This window comes from Anguilla rostrata, chromosome 13 (assembly GCF_018555375.3).
Source record: "Anguilla rostrata isolate EN2019 chromosome 13, ASM1855537v3, whole genome shotgun sequence".
NCBI lineage: Eukaryota > Metazoa > Chordata > Actinopteri > Anguilliformes > Anguillidae > Anguilla > Anguilla rostrata.
Genome location: NC_057945.1, coordinates 11,155,728 through 11,168,209, shown reverse-complemented (window position 1 = coordinate 11,168,209; position 12,482 = coordinate 11,155,728). Strand labels below are relative to the sequence as shown.

Here is a 12,482-nt window from a genome sequence, read left to right as displayed (position 1 = left end):
TTCCCTGGATGGGGGCGTATTCTGATAGACATGGAACCTCAGAGAAGAAAACTAATTTGAACTTTGGGCCACACAGTACATCACTCACGCCCCATATATGGAAAGACACGTTTCAACGGGCCAAGATGGCCTGAATGGTCAATTCCAGTCTTCAAACTAGGACTGGTTACGGTGATACACTAGTTTTTGAGAAGCTGGTAGGGCCAAGGCAATGGAGCTTTGAGGACAGTGTGCACGTTGTGGCACGCTCTGGTCAGGCATCTGAAACGCTAGCGGTGGTCAAGTTCACGCGAGTGACTCACACACGTTTGACTTCCTGCACAAAAGCTGGTATTACTGTTCTATTTGAACAATTTTGCTTACTTGCGCTGTTCTTGTAAATGCTGGCGTGTTGAAACGCACAAAGACCGTTCGTTTAATGTACGTTCCATTTCAGGTTTGACTTCTGAATTCACACTCTCTTTCGCAGTCACAGCTCACAGGTTCAGATATACAAACGTAACTGAAAGACACCTAAATATGAGGGTCATCGTTCTTATCGGCTAACGTCCGTTTCATTTTCAGTCCGCATGACCCACTATTTTTAAGGACAGCATTACCCAGGGGAGAGGAAGTGGTGAAGCGTGCGTTCCTGTTTTACTGCGCCAAACACATCTCCGCCGACAGCACACCATTCCACAGAACCACACAGGCAGCGCTCTACAGTGCTCCCATTTTAGGAGCATCCGCTCCTGAAAAATTATGTATGCTAACTGGACAAAATAATTTAGCAGCACAGCTGCTAATCTGAATGCGTTAGTGCGCTCCCAAATTTTTCAACCTAGGAGCACGTGTTCCCCTCGGAGAGAAACGGCCAGGGGAGCGGAGTGGCACCACAGCCCAGGGGGGCCATGGCGGTAACTGACACACGGTTTGGACCCGGGCGAGCGACCGGCGCAGCAGGGGGCAGGGCCAGTTAACCCAACGGGGGTGTGAGTCACCTGCGTCCGCGTGACGCACCTCCAGGGCTAAACTCCCCTCACGAATCTCGGGGCTCACATTAATCTGGACCAGGCCTGCGGGTCGGCCTCGCAGGAAACGGATTCCTGCTCCATTAAGGTAGAAATCCTGTCGAGCTGAGTCACAGCGCAGAAAGGAAACGTTCGAAAAATTCGCCTGGCAACAGAAGGGGACGGTACCAAGACAGAAAGAGCCCTCCAATCCCCTCGAATAAGACTGTCGGTTGGTGCAGAAGGCACGTAATTGCCTTTGAAAAAGCTTGGGAGGCCGAGGAAGGCAGGGTGATCGCACCAACGCACGCATGAAGCGCGCATGAAAGCACGCGTGAAACGCGCATGAACGCACGCATGGAACGCGCATGAACGCACGCATGGAACGCGCATGAACGCATGCATTAACGCGTGCGTGCGACACGCGACCACGCCCGCTGCACACAACCACACGGGCGTGAAACCGGGACGGCAGATCCGGACCGCGGCCGGGAGCCCCGCGGGGCATCGGAGCCGCGAGGAGGGCGGGGCCTCCCACACTGGGGCAGAAAAGTACAGGGCACGAAAAAAGACAGAAGGAACGAATGAAGTTCAAGCAAGGACAGCCGTTTCAGCTATTTTCAGGACGTGTAACTTCTTTTTTTTTTTTTTTTTGCAGCTTACCTGACAAATACAACTGTGTTGTTGTCACGTTAGCATTTAAGCCTACTGTACCTCTGAACCAGCTGCAAAGCTTAGTAACACCACGCAGGAGGCGATGGATGGTGTCCAGGCCCCATGTTCTGAGGGAGTTCCAGTCGGGAGAAAGTCAAAACACGGGCGCAGAAATAGGGTAACCTTTAAAACGAACGCCTATAAGAAAAAAAACACAACCAGGAAATGCAGTGTTCTCTCTCGTGGAGCGCCGGATCGAAAAAAAACGTGACTTTGTACCGACAAATTGTCAGCTTGCTTCAGCTGTCTTGCATTAAAACCAATGCAAGCCGAAGCCATTCACTGAAAAAGAGACCAGCATCAAAGGCAAAGGAGAACCAAAGCACTTTTATCAAGCTGCTTCCTGGTCTTTTCTCTTCTTTTTTTTTTTTAAACCATGGGTGTGGAACTATGTCACCAAAACCATGGGCGACACCCCGTTGGCCAAAGCGTTGGGAACTAAAATCTGCTTGTTTCCCCACACTGGTAGCTGGAAGAAGTAATTACTTCTGCGTTAGATGTGTGTCAAACCTTCACAGAACGCCCCACATCAGCAAGCAGCTAAAAAGGGTGCTGGTTTTACAGTAAATGCTAGTTGAACTAATTTAAACTACTCCCCCAGCGATGGCTGCCACACATTAATTAAAGGTCCAGGAAACTGGATTCAAATTCCCCAGAAGTGACAGTTGATTGCCTAAAATTTCTTTCAAGCCAAGAAATTTCAAATGAACCCAATTATAACCATTAAATTGTAATACATTTCTACTAGATTATCATGACCTGTTCAGCAGATAAGGACAGGATGAGCGTTTATCCTACGCTCATTAATATTCATACCCATAAAACTGCTCATATGTAAACCATTGCTTGTGGCGAGGTGAGAGCAGGTCCTCCTGCGCGGTAACATTAGTCGACCAGACAACATGAAAGCAAGCAACATAAGCTAGGATGTAGTTTCCTGAACCTTTAAGAATTTTAAAATAACTCAATTAATGGCACACTGGAGGCAAAGAGGCTTTCTTGTCATACTCTAGTATACAATAGTACAGTCTATGATCAGTATTACAGTATGCTCCTCCTGATATTATAAACTTCAATTGAATTGACTACTACAGTGACTAAGTAATTACATCAACATCCAGGTCATGTGGTGAAAGAACAACATTTCATCACGCCACTTATGGAAATCCAAGTTCAGAATCTGGTTAACCCACAGCCAAAGCTGAACACGTCAGGGGCCTTCAGCTCCGTCCAATCAAGTATTAGCAACATCCGATTCCATAGGATCACACCCTTCAACACACAAAACACTCTGCGGTGCAGGCACTTTTACAGTCACTCCGCTCGTCACTTAGCGACACACTCCATTAACCAAAAAAGCATTTTCCTCCGCATCTGCGATCTCATTAAAATCAGCCAAAGACTAACTGCGGTTTACTGCAAAGTCATGGGAATGCGGTGCTACGTGGCTAACAAAAACTGTTGTAACATACCCAACTGAATGTCCTCAATTCAAGGCCACAACATTTTCCATCTCCCAATCGCTTCCCTGAATGTAAAAGAAAAACTGAAGTCGTCACAAGTGCAGACACTCAGCATGTGCAACGGGACTCAAAGTGTTTGAGTGACAAACATGGACGTTTCAATTCCCCGTAGATATAGGCCTAGACTTGGGGCTGCTGGACGGCTCATGTGTCCAAGGCACTGCATTCCAGTTCGTGAATACAGCCCAAGGTCCTGTATGAAATCTTTATTGTGAAAGCGGCACAGGCTGACAGCCCCTCAGGCTGCAGTGTGGTGTGTAATTAGCAGTGTCCCTCTCCAAGGAGGGAGGGTTACACTCAAGAGGGCCTCTCCACGCCTCATAGCTCTGCAGCGACAATCGGACGCTTGAGCTCCCCTGACAACTGACCGGACAAATCAGCTGGTGGACTGTGAGTGATAGGAAGTGTGGCTGCCAAAAAAAACAAAGAAACAATAAAACTGGCCTATATCTGCACATGACAGGTCTGAAGTTTTTTCTTATTTATATTTTACGGTTAAAATTAGTTTTCAAAAGGTAATAATATTAAGCAATTACTTTAGTGTTCAATTACAGGTGGTAAAACAATACAGAAAGAATTAGGCTACGTTTCATAATATTTCAGAACGTAGGTTCTCAATCTGAGTAGGTGATCAATCAGTACAATAAAGAAATAATAATTTGGTCTACAAGTGGAAATAATGAGGTCAACAGCGCTCTGGAGGATTAATAGGCTAGCATACCTGGCGTCTAGAGGACCACATGAACGGTAGTAGCCACATAATAGGCCAATTGTCCGCTGATTATAATTGAGAACAATTATTCTTGCAAGCAACACGTCATTTATTTTCCTTTCCTAGAAAAAGAAAACTTGAAAGTCGCATTTAGTGCATCGCCTAAATAGCCGAGAACAATACTTTAAAAAGACCGTACAATGATTAAATGACCCAACAGCTGTTTCAATGCAAAAAAAAAAAAAAACACACACACACAGAGAGAGAGAGAGAGTAAACATAAAACACGAAAACGCAATGCTACTGACAAGGTGACAGCTGCGTGTAAACACAAAGTACTATGATTAATTTGCTGAGCTAGATCAAGCGGAAATAAATAGCCCCTGGCTTGATAGTAACAGTTGTGACTTCGTGCGTTCCGGAGTGGTGGAAAGTCATTCAAAATCGTGTAGCTGCAAAAATTCCAATACAACAGTCTTTCATTGCCTTTTCAACAACGACTTCTTGCACTGAGGGACAGTCATTAGCGTGAAGCACAACACCTCCACAGAAAGTGAATTCCCAACGTTAATTAATGAGTGATTGCCTGTCAATGTGTGCTTCAGATAAAAACGGCAATGGGGTAGCAGAAATGTTTCAAATGAGTCCTATTTTGACTTGACAATAGCCGAATTCTCCCATTTCTGTGACTCGTGGGTTTATACCACGTCCCCATCCGCCATTCCCATCCTCATTTACAAGACGAGTCTGATTTTTTTTATTGCCTCCCTCCCCGCAGGCCTCAGGAATGGACATGCCTTTTAAAAAATAAAAATTTTATTAGTGCTGGGGAGGGGCTTCCTCCACTGCATTGATCTTCACTGCACACCCTCGGACCCGGCGCACCGGCCAAGGCACCTGGCCAGCCAAACATCCTATGGAATTAGGCTACTGGACGAGGCCTTTGAAATAGGCTAACAATGAACCCGTATTACAGTTACCGTTACACAGAACATTTGCATTGCAATTAACATCTTCAGACTAGCCCGTTAACTGCAACGGTGCATATGCTGTCGACAATAAAGAGCAATGCCGTTCAGGTAAAAGAACGGGGCCAAATCAATAAGCTACTAACTAGCATCATCAGGCTAACGTTTGCCGAAACGTTAAAGTTAACGTATAGACTATATTCGCTAGTCTAGCTGGCCAGCAAGCTACATTCTATAACCTGCCCAGCCGTTTGATTTAAAAGCTTTGTCTACACCAAATGCAGCTATCGCCGGGTATTTGGTATTAACGCATCGTCATATAGCTATAAAAGCAGCTAGCTACAATTCTTCAGACCAAATACTTTAGATATCATGTTTCATTCAGACGTTAAGACGAGAAAGCTCATTGAGAAACGCTGCACATCACTCACCCAAAGAAGAAACACCGGCCAAACCAAACCACTCGTTAATGGTTCTTAATCTTAACCAGCATCAGCTAATGTTATCTAACGTCTGCTTTCGACGCAACTTTCTTTTTAAGCCATGTAACGTTACTACAACAGTCTGACAAAGGACGGCGAAGGTAGCTACTTGGCTACCTTTGTCGCATTGATTCATACGGAGACTAGCCCGTGCTTTTGCAGGTAGATTAGCAAGCTAGCAATAAAGCTAACCCGAAAGATGGTTGGGTCGTATCATTGCTACCAGCCAGCCCATCTGCAATAAAGCAAACAGCCGCATTAAATGCTAGTGAAAACACTAACCTCATTTGTCGGAATCCGTCGAAAATTGTGCAAAAATACGCGCAGTCTCTATAGAGAGTATGGCACATAAAACATATGAATAAATTGTATTTACATTCAAAAATCTAAATTTTCTTTTGCGTCGGACATCCAGGGAAAATCGTCTCAGATGTCTTTCCGCGTTTGGAAGCACTCGTCAGGAAAAGTGATGTCATTGCTTGAAATTGCACTCGCCGCCCCGTCCTCAGTGGAGTAGCCAATGCCTGTGTGGTCCACACATGTCATTTAAAAAAACTACTTGCCTTTTGGTTTTTTCATCCAATGTACACGTTTCCTCTTGAAAGAGTTCGAATATTTTAGAGGCGAGGTCAGTCACCAGGGCTGTTCCGAAGAGTCGGCTGCGAAAGACTCGAGATTTCCTTTATTTGTGCGTTCGCCCTCTTGCCTGCGCCTACCAAGCGCAAAATAGTAACGTTGCTGCACCGGAGCAGACAGTCTTCTGTCACACAGATCCAAATCTAGAATTTGGCAGTGTGTAGCCGAATCACTGCATTAAGTAGACCTACAGACGCCAAACGTTTTCCTCGAAAGATTTATCAGATGGAGTAACCATCTACTTCTAACCAGACTTGGAGAGGAGGCCTATATTTATGTAGTCTAAACATGTGAATAAAATAAATTTATGACATTCAATCTAAATCTGTCATATGTATTTTCCCTCTCTGGTTGCCTATTGTGTCCCCATATTGTTAGCAAAAGTGGGTGGGGCAGTGACATGTCCTTGCTCGGAGAGCAGCGTGTCAGTCAGAGGACAACCTTGACAAGGCAAGGTCTTCTGGGAAGACCAAAGGGACAACAGTGGCTGCAGACAGTACAAGTTTGTTCAGGGGAAGATCTAATATTAAGAGGACCACTGGCCAAAGCAGGTAGCCTACAGAATCACAATACACATGTTATAGTCCCAAGGAACATCCTCTGGGTTATGTCCATGTTAATCAGATAATACTTGAAGTTAATCTGTCAAGACATACAAATGCATTGTATTGGTTAACAGTGAATGAATCATGCTATGGAATAACAAGTGATTACAACTATTTTTATTGGTGAAGCTTCTGACTCGCAAATAACAGAATGAACCCGAACAAATAGCATTTTATTCCAGCTGAAATAAAACTGCTGTGCCTATATTATAACTGTAAAAGACCCAGTCCCATTTTACCCCAAGTTTCTGACAGGATCAAGAAATAATTGATGCCCCAGGAGGATTACAGCAGGAGAAGGAATGCTTTAAATAGTACAGAGAGATCCAGTCCAATCTTCAGCCAGGCAGGAGCATAATCAATTGTACTGAAGATCCCATGGTGCACTAACTGATATGTGCGTCTGAATTGGTTGGAGAATTATCATGCCACCACTTGCCTTTGGCCTTTGAGTAAAAGCATGCAAACATATGCTTTTTTATTCCAATTCTTTTTTAAGTCACTATTTTCTTTCTTCAAAATGTTTTCTGGCAGTGTTCTGATTTTATTTGGTATAGAACCAACTGAAGGGTAGCCTGACTGGTGAGACTTGTATTCCAATAGGTAAACTGGCTTCTGAGAGGTACTGTACATTAGACCTTACATTGCACATTAACATTGCCAAGAAGGATTTGCCATCAGTGGCTTTGGATAAGAGCATTACATGGAATTTGCGAAATTCCAGTTTTTAAGTAAACCATGTCGCAGTTGGATAGTTTTGAAAGAATCACATGCTTTCTCCTTAATAATACAAAACAGTGTGAAACTACTTGAACCCCCCTTTTGAACCTGGAGCCTTCTCAAACTTGATGCTTATTGGCAAGAGTGTTTTAAATACTTTTAATACATAAAGGGCGACAGGGTGAAATCCCTGTGCTGGGACAAAATCTCCTCTGTTTGTTTCATTCAATAATATTTACCTAAAGTTCACAGACCATGCTCCCCCCCCTCCCCTCCACCCACCAGCTCCAGGGCCCAGGACAACATACCTGCTTGTCCCCCTTGAGGATGGCCCTGAATACCTGTGATGATGCAACATGCAATCAACAGCAAAGAAAGGCCAAAATTACACACTAATATATTATTGTGTCATGGTATGGCATGCATTGCATGGATTATAACCAACTGAGCATCATTTGAATTTATTTCTTATGGAATTCATTAGGTGTTAGTGAATATTTTAAGTGTGTTTCCAATTGGTTGCATCCCATTTGTAATGCATTGCAAGAAAATCTCCTAAAATTGTAGCTAACGTTCCTTCTGTTTTCTGTGCATTTATGAACCTCAGACTGTTGGTATCTCAAGAGCTTTTTTAATATGAAAAGACCCCCAAAAAAAAAAAAAAAAAAAAAACACATTTCTCGCTGCTCAGTCTTTTATCTTGCAAATAGGAATTGTCCTTCGTGAGAGGAAATGGACGAGATGGAAATAGCAGGATAAGACTCTTTATTGTGTCTCGGACGCTAATGGTATCAACCCTTACAAAAACAGGATATATACATTCCCATCCTGTTATGTTTCGTTCTTCGTATGTTTATAGCCTTTACTAGGCTTTGTCGCAGTTACGCGTCCAACTTCCTCATCGGAACAAAAATAAAGGAGATTGATTTGCCGAACGATTTCGGACGCCTCGCGCGTTGTCTGGCGCATGATTGCTTTGGAATAAATATCGGCCCACACTCGAGCATGTCTGCTAGCTTTGTTCTTGTTCAAAAGCACCCTCTTGTGACACATTCGTGAAAATACACTCTATACAAGTCTCTGAAGTACCGGTAATTGAGGATGTTCAGAATCCTAAAACAAAACAGAGGTGTGGTTTATGTTTTACCGTGTCTTCCCCGAGGCACAGCAAGCTCATAGTCCCAAATTTCCGTAAACAGGAAGCAGATACACTATACTTGCTTCCTTTAAAAAGTGGTCACTACTTGCGCTTGTGTAGATCCTCACAGCTAAAAATAATTCGGCAACGGAAATGAAGTCATTGTAATACAACTTTAAGTCGATTGTTCTAGAGGAATGCGTTGTTTCCGTACAAAAAATATGAGTAAACAGAGGTCAAATTCTCATCTGTGCACAGTAGTATAACTCTTAGGGGTCTAGACTGAGTAATGAATTATTCGTCTGATAATGCACAATTTGCTTTGCCTCTGGCCTTCTGATTCCGTTTGATGAACCCATTTGACACATAAATTAACAAAGTCATTTATAAGCAGAAATGATGACTGAATGCAACTCAAGTGCACTGATATTCCGGTTTTATTGGGCACGTTCACGGCTCATGGACGTAAATTATCACAGCTTTAACAGCAGTAGTGGCGCTGATCCCCGGCTGCCCAGGTGCCATCTACTGGCATTATTCGAGTTTCATTGTCCATCAGAGTTAAATAACCCTGCCAAATTCAGGCACCTGCAAACTGCCTGTGCGTTAGTGTTAGCAAACTACCATCCTGAAATGACTGAAGACATTACAGCCATGGGAGTGGACATTTCAGCTGTAGGAATTATGATTGGGCATTTGACATTTAGATATAATGGGGGTACATTAGGCCCCTTTCCATAGTGCCAGGTTTTACACCAGTCATTCAAAATCTACATCAGCTAACTGCATATTTGTACACTGTCACAGAAAATCATTCATAAATCCTAGCTGATAACATATAAACAACACATTCTTGATCTGTTCAATGAACACTTTGTTTCTGCAGGGTATTTATTTGACCACATATACCCTGGTCTTAGCCCTGGTGTTTCAATTCCCACATCTGCTTGTGATGGTGCCTTAGTTTTGCTTTTAAGTGTATTTCAACAGCTGATGTTCATAAAGCTTTTAAGGCTGTCTAGACCCCAAAAAACCTTCTGGCCCAGATGGCCCTGACCCCATGTTTTGAAATCGTCAGCAGAACTTATAGCTGAGCCTTTTAGCCCAAATTTTAATAGAGCTGTCCAAGATCTCCAAGAGACTTTAAACTCAGGCTCCTCTCAATTAGTTAAAACTGGTCTTAAATACAGATAAAAGAAAGCTAATGTATTTTTCTAGATTATGCTCGCAGATTGTTACTGTTAATATATCTACAGTAGATGGGAAAATTATTAAGCAAGTGTAACTTCCTACAAATATCTGGAAATCTGGCTGGATGAAAAGTTCTATTTTAAAAGCAATTGCCTATTTTGAGGTTTTATTTTAGAAACAGGCAATTGCTTCAATTTTGCAGTTAGAAAGAAATTGGTCCAAATCACCTTTCTCCCTATGATTGTTCATGGTGTCTCTCTTTACAAGCACCTGCTTCTGCCCTACAGGCTATTGACACAGTGTATCATGATGCCTTATGTTTCATTACAAATGCTAATTGTCTTACTCATCATAGTCTTTTGTATGAAAAGGCAGACCTGCCACCCCTAGTTTATAATAGATAACTTCACTGGCACACTTTTATTTACAAGAACATTATTGGGCAACTCCTTAATTGTTTAACTTGCCTTATTAACTGGAACACAAATTCTTATAACTTGTGTTCATAAAGCTTGTCTTTTTTCTTTTTTTTTACTCTACTTCGCCCTTCCACAAAATTAGGAAAAATGGTTTTTAGTTATTATGTCTCATGGTACTGGAACCAGCTCCAGAAGGACATTAAACTGGACTACTTTATGCTTCTGGTTTTTAAAATGTTGGTCATTGTTTTACTCGAATTGTATAATGTATAATCTGTGGTTTTATTGATGTTCTTTTCTGTATGGTGTTTTATGTGTAAACTGACTGACTGCTTCTCCTGGCCAGGGCCCCTCGTAAAAACAGATGGAAATCTCAACAGGACACACCCGGTGAAATAAAGGACAAATAAAAAATAAAAAATCTAATTCGGATTGTGCGGCAGGCTGGGCCCAGGAGCCCTACAGACCAGTGCAAACCATAACATTGGCTCTGTTTGTTCAGGTGCGCTATAGGTCACACGAAGCAATTCGATCCAACAGCTTTTGACAGGCAATGTTCAGACTTCAAAGTAGTACACCGATGGGACAACATATGAAACCAAGTTCCATCCATCCATTATCTTCAGTATACCTGCTTATCCTGGACAGGGTCACAGGGGGTGCATTGGGTAAGAGGCAGGAATAAACCCTGGACAGGCTGCAGGGCACACATCATACATTCATAAGGGGCAAATGGGCAATTTAGGAGAACATGAAAGGCCCAGGCCGAAACTAACTTGTTAAACTTGTATTGGAATAGAATGTATATACAATATATTATACTATAATAATAAATTAATAAAAATAATAATAATAATAATAACAATAATAAAAACAGTAATCAGATAATATCAAATATAATAATAATAATAATAATAATAATAATAATTACTATTATCATTACAATTATTATTGTTATTCAAAGGGGGTAAATGATATTATCTGCAACAAAAAAAAGATACAAGTTAGCAAGCAATACAGTTTGGCAGGGCTGTAAATGGTAAATGCTACACAAATAGCACAATGCTTTTCATGCATACAGTCACTGACCAGTTGGTTCTGTCTCACGTAACAATGCTGAAAGTCAGATTCAGGGGAAGTGTTTGTTCTCAGTTCCCATTTCAGATTCATAGACTACAATAAGAACCATTTACTGTGAGTGAGGGCCTTTAAACAAGAGGAAATTGGAATTTTCACCTTTGAGTTCTGTGGGCACTTTTCCCATGTTGAAGAAAGCCCAGCTCTACATGCATGGAAATTTCTATCAGTTGAATCAGTAGGTTTCCCACAAATATGTAGTTAGCGGATTCAGATTTTGAATGACTGGTGTAAAACCTGGCACTATGGAAAGGGGCCTAATGTACCCCCATTATATCCTATTTTCAAATGCCCAATAATAATTCCTACAGCTGTAGTGTCCAGTCCCATGGCTGTAATGTCTTCAGTCATTTCAGGATGGTTGTTTGCTAGCGCTATATAATGCACAGGCAGTTTGCAGGTGCCAACTCAACCACAGTGAGAGAGTGATAACTGATATGGTGAGAACCTGGGCAACAATATAACCAGCCATTCATGCATCACCCATCAGTAGGCTAGTCCCATTTCTTTACACTGCAGAAGCTAGCTGGCACTTAAGAGCCCAAGGACTGCATTCAGAGAAGGTCATTGGTAAGAATTACAGGAACATCACTGCAGCGTTGTCAGGTGGGACTGGAGGTAATGTCATACCACTTATGATAAATGAGGCAAATAGAGAACTTACACACAGGCACACAAAACATAAGAGCTTTGAGAACATGAAAAGCTCAATATACAGCGAGTTCCATGTTCGGGACAAAGACATTTTGTTTTCTTTATTTGGCTGTGTACTCGACAATTTTAGATTCTAAGCTTTTATTTTAGGGTATTTTCATACATTTTGGTTTCACAATGTAGAAATTACAGTACTTTTTTATTGTGCCATTTCAGGGCACAATAATGTTTCGGACAAATGGCTTCACAAGTGTTTCTGATTAGTCAATTCTGTTTCTGTTTCAATTGCTTTCTTAGAGCAGTTATAAGAGAGCTTTCCATTTTTGATTGCTTTTGGAGTCAGTTATTGGTCTCCTCCACGCATAGAGCAGGAGTGGAGGAGACCCATTCATACGTATGCACAGAGAGAGCAAGTACAAAGCTAATCATGCACCTCTCCTGTGTGGCTGCCAGCTATTGTTGGCACTGGCATGGGTCAGGTTTGATCTGAGATCATGGCGCTCGACCAATAGATCTATCTGGCAGCTTTTGAGATGGAAAATCCCCCATTAGATATAATGTTCTCTGCCATATCAGCTAAAGGTAAAAGCTTTA

The 12,482-nt window shown here is 42.3% G+C and overlaps 2 protein-coding genes across 4 annotated transcripts in view; both read right to left on the bottom strand.

Moving 5' to 3' along the window:
* The window catches only part of LOC135237486 (nck-associated protein 5-like), a 68,359-nt gene extending 62,467 nt beyond the window's left edge, over positions 1–5,892 (bottom strand). Inside the window, exon 1 of one of the 3 annotated variants that reach the window (XM_064304643.1) lies at positions 5,671–5,892. The gene's annotated coding sequence lies outside the window, so the exon portion shown is untranslated. Of the gene's footprint in view, positions 1–5,337; positions 5,627–5,670 lie in introns of those variants that run through there. The other 2 variants (XM_064304645.1, XM_064304644.1) reach the window with 2 other exon arrangements.
* LOC135237099 (HIG1 domain family member 1A, mitochondrial-like) overlaps positions 1–12,482 on the bottom strand; it is a 193,315-nt gene that overhangs the window by 153,818 nt on the left and 27,015 nt on the right. The window lies entirely within an intron of this gene.